Source organism: Apodemus sylvaticus, chromosome 10 (assembly GCF_947179515.1).
Source record: "Apodemus sylvaticus chromosome 10, mApoSyl1.1, whole genome shotgun sequence".
Taxonomy (NCBI): domain Eukaryota; kingdom Metazoa; phylum Chordata; class Mammalia; order Rodentia; family Muridae; genus Apodemus; species Apodemus sylvaticus.
The window spans coordinates 35,599,378-35,604,537 of NC_067481.1; positions in this window are offsets into that span (position 1 = coordinate 35,599,378).

The following is a 5,160-nucleotide window of genomic DNA, read 5'->3' on the forward strand; positions in this document are numbered from 1 at the left end:
CACATTGTGAGATCCAGTCTCAAAGACAAAAACAACAACAACAAACTAACAACAACAAACAAAACAACACCACAAAGGACATATACTGAGACCAATTAATCATTTTGTTGGGATTTGGTCTTTAGAAAATGACCAGAGCTATGACCCAAGTTTAAGGTAATGTGCAAGGATGCCACTTCAAAATAAAGTCAAATTGGAGGCAAGCTAAAATTTCTTCTCAGGAAGCCTAATGTGACCCTAAGTCCCCTACCCCCCAAAAATCCAACCGCATTTCTCTCAGTCGTTAGCAAAGCAATTCAACTCTTTCTTGTTCTGCCCTCCCTTCTCCATTTATGCCCCCACAGCCTATATTTTAGACTCAAATGCTTCTTTTCCAAAGAAAAAAATGCTACCATTAGCCCTTAGGATATTTTTTTCCCCAGTCATTCTTAGCTTGCACAACTCAGAGGCTGTTTGGCACTTTTGGCAGTGATTCAGTCAGAGAGCATTTTTGGCCCTAGGTACTAAAAGCCATCTCAGGCTGAAGGAGCCTGAGGCAGAGGATGAGGAGGAAGAGTGGGAGTGATTGAATGTGGGAACTTTATCTAAAATGGGTGGGTTGAGGCAACACCCGGTGGTATATACCTGCCGTTGATCCCAGTCCTCGGGAGGCAGTGGATCTCTGTGAGCGTGAGGACAGTCTACATTATAACTTTCAGAACAGCCAGACCCTATGGATAAATTAAAAGTGTCTTGGGGGGTTGGGCGGATGGCTAGCTACTTTTACAGGACCTGGCTCTGGTTCCCAGCACCCAGATGGCAGCCCACAGCCACCTGTAACTCCAATCCCCGGGGATCCAAAACCCTCTCTGGCCCCTGTGGGCACTAGGCATGAGCTTGGTGCGCAGACATACATGCAGACAAAACACTTATACATATAAAATAAGATTAAAATGAATTCTTGGTAGGTAAAGGCAGAGGCAGCTGGATCTCTGTGAGTTTGAGGCAAGCCTGGTCTACATAGTTCCAGGACAGCTACACAGTGAGACTGTCTCAAACAACAACAAACAAATAAATGGGAAATGCCTTGGCTTGGCTCCTCCTTTAATAGATTTTTCTTTCATTTAAAGCAGTTTTGACTTTGACTGTTGCCTCGAATCAGGTTTAGTGATAGAGCCGAGAGTGAGAGAGAGAAAGTTCCAGTGACAAGTTACACTAATATTTATTCATAAGCAACAATGAACAAATATAAAGTGAAAAGGGATCACATTCGTTCTCTCTCTCTCTCTCTCTCTCTCACACACACACACACACACACACACACACACACACACACACCTCTCACCTCTGGTTTGGTGAGTGTTGTAGCCTCGCTCCGATGGAAGCACAGGCCCGTGCATTTCCTCAGAGCTTTGGATCCCCGCTGGAGCCTCGGTCCAGAGTTGGGGGTGCCTGGAATCATTGAGTTGACTCCAGGAATGAGTCAGTCTAAACACAAAGAATACCCGTTGGAGCCAAACCTTAGCTATCACACCAGGGTTTTTAAGTCTCTTTCAGTTCAGGCCTGCAACACCACTTTATCTGACACTAGGCTTTATCATCTACACACACACACACAGACACACACACACACTCACTCCAGACTTGGTCTTCATCTTTTTTTTTTTTTTGTTTTTTTGTTGTTTTTTTTTTGAGACAGGGTTTCTCTGTATAGCCCTGGCTGTCCTAGAACTCACTCTGTAGTCCAGGCTAGCCTTGAACTCAGAAATCCGCCTTCCTCTGCCTCCCAAGTGCTGGGATTAAAGGTGTGCACCACCGCCAGGCATCTTTTTTTGTCATTTAAAATTGAGGTGTTCCCTGAGTCAGGGCGTTTACCTGATCACATTTCAAGCTCACACACTCTTGGCTGGGTTACATTTGTAATTCCTTTTACATTGCTTACATTTATTCCTTACAACTGTCTACTTGGCGCCTTACTGGCTGTGTGCCTACTGGCAAGTTACTTAACTCTTCTCTGAGTCTTCCCCGGTAGATTATCTCATCTAGTTTATCATTTCCTAGGCACGTTGTGGTACAGAAACAAATATCCCTTTAAAAACTGCATTTATGTATTTAGTTAGTTACTTTGTGAAGTGGAAACTTAAGGGTTCTTTGGAAACCAGTCAGTTGTGTTAGACAGTGTTTTGCTGGGGCAAGCACATGAAGGAACGTTTTGCTGAAGTGGACACAGGTGAAAGGTTAAGGCAGACACAGGTGACAGAAAGTTCTGTTAACACTAACACATGAAAGGACACATGATGAAGTATTTTTTGTTGTTGTTGTTAATGACATGTAGTCCTTTTAAAAATTTTTTCTGAAGATTTATTTATTATATCTAAGTACACTGTCACTGTCTTCAGACACACCAGAAGAGGGGATCAGATCCCATTACAGATGGTTGTGAGCCACTGTGTGGTTGCTGGGATTTGAACTCAGGACCTCTGGAAGAGCAGTCAGTGCTCTTAACTGCTGAGCCATCCATCTCTCCAGTCCCGTATTGGTCCTTCTTATATTGTGTAGTTGAGCTTCATTTGTTGGGACTCTATAGAGAGAAACACACCAAAAAACTTTTTTCAGGTATGTTGTGGTTTCTTGTTGCTCCCCCGGACTCGGGCCCTACTGGCAGAGCGATGTTAGCTGAGACAGACCCACAGGGAGTTTTGTTAAGACTCACGTGCCGAGGTAAGACCTGTGGAGGACACATGACATTTGAAGAGAGTATAAAAAGGACTCATCGGAGTGACTCGAGCCTGTTTGGCTTGCTTGCATATAGCTAAACACTTGTTGGTCTGTCTTCATTGATCTTTTTCTGGCATTCTTGGTGGTCCCAGTCTTTGCTGTTGACTTGTGCCGAGGCTGGTCTACAAGGAAGGTTAAAGTATTTAAAAACCATCCATTAAAAGTAGGCATTGAAAAAAATAAAAGTTACAGGCAGTTGGCCCAAGTCTACAAAAGTGACAAAAAACCACATCACCGAAAGTTTTTTGGTGCATTTCTCTCAATAGAGTCCTGACAAATGGAGCTCACCTACACAGTAGACCGAGGACCAAAACATGCATGTAATTAGCGAAGAATCCTTCATCACATGTCTTTCCACATGTTTGTTTGACAGAACATCTTTTCACCAATGTCTACATCAGCAAAACCTTCCTTCACAAGTCTGCCTTTTTCACCTGTGTCTACTTCAACAAAACACTCCTTCCCATGCTTGCCCCAGCAAACACCCTCCAACACAACTGACTTTCCAAAGAGCCCTTAAATCTCCACTTTGACTTTGTAACAGTAGAGGTTCAGTTGTGCCACAGTGTGTGTGTGTGTGTGTGTGTGTGTGATAGCTTGCAGGAGGTGGTCATCTGCTCCCACCGGGCAGGTTGCAGATACTGGTGGTCAAACTCAGGTCTTCACACTTGGTGCCTAACACATTTACCCACTGTGGTGGTTTGAATATGCTTGGGCCTAGGGAAGTGGTACTATTAGGAGGTGTGGCCACGTTGAAGAAAGTGTGTCACTCTGTAGGCGGGCTTTAAAACCCAAACTAAATACCCACTCAGTCATCTTGCCAGCCTACTTTGTGTTTGTCCCCAGCTCCTGACACAGCTCTTAAAACCCAGGGAATTTCCAGAGTTTGTTGTTGTTTTGTCTTGTTGTTGTTGTTCCTAAGAAGCTGCCTTAATCACTGAGTTTATCATAGTGAGTCGAGAGTGGGCACCATTACCAGCACTCCTAAGCAGCCCCCAGCTCCAGAGACCACCCCTCCCAATCCCTGGGCCTTCCCAGTCACCCTTATGTCTAGTCATTCATCCCTCCACACCATCATGGCCATAGCGTCTCAGGTTAATCTGTGTCCGATCACAATAAATTCTCTGATATAAGCCACTCTAGCTGGCCGATGGTGGCGCACGCCTGTGATCCCAGCACTCTGGGAGGCAGAGGCAGGCGGGTTTCTGAGTTTGAGGCCAGCCTGGTCAACGGAGTGAGTTCCAGGACAGCCACAGAGAAACCCTGTCTCGGGGGAAAAAAAAAAAGGGAAAAAAAAAGGTAAATAAAACCAACACTGTCACACTGTCATATAGTCTGGGCCCTTGTGTGATATTAGAATAGCCCTACATGATTTTTAAAACTTGAGTTAATCTGCTTAGGCTGTCATAGCAACATACCACATGCTGGAAGGCTGGACCAATAAATTAATTCTCTCAGATCCAAGGCCAGTAGTCAGAGATCAGTGGGAAAGAGCACTTTTTAAAAATATTATTTATCTTATGCATATGAGTACACTGTAGCTCTCTTCAGACACACCAGGAGGGCATCAGACCCCATTACAGATGGTTGTGAGCTACCATGTGGTTACTGAGAATTGAACTTGGGCCCCCTGGATAGCAGTCAATGCTCTTAACCACTGAGCCATCTCTCCAGCCCCGGGAAAGAGCACTTAACTGTAAAAGCAAGAGGACCTGGGTTCAAGTCCCCTACAACTCACATAAAAGCTAGACATGACTTCACAGTCTGTGACCTGAATGGAAAAAAAAACCAAAAGAAAGAAAAAGAAAAGAGAGGACAAATGACCGCGTAGGTGTGGTGGAGGGAAGGTTTGTCATAGACAGGAGGAAGAGCATGGCCTGAGGCAGGGACATCTGTGTCCTGAGTCTGTGTCCATAACCAGACTGAACTGTCGTATGGGGAGGGCGGAGGGGAAAAGAGAGGGGAGAGAGGGGAAAGGGGGAAAAGGAGAAGTGGGGCAGGAAGGAGGCGGGTGGCGAGGGAAGGGAGGAGAACCAGCTACAGCAGCCGGGAGGCCCAAAGGTACCAAAAAAAAGCAGGTAACCAAAAGGTTAGATTTTATAGGGAAGAGCTGCTCACCACCCTGGGCTGGAGAGTTCAGGGTAGGAGGCCAGCCGCAGGGAGAGCCTGGAAGCCATGTCCTTTCTCATAGTTTAAGTAGGCGCTAACCAGTTGTCCCAGGTTTGAGACCTAATTTTTTTCTTTGTTTGTTAATTAAAAACAAAAACAAAACAAAACAAAACAAAAACCCTAAGCCTTTTTGTTGATAATTGAAGAATGGTCTGGGGAAAAGCCTAATCTCTCTTACTACTTCCTGCTGACATTGGAGCGTCCTCAGTGGAGGCCGTGTGTGCGTGTGTGCGC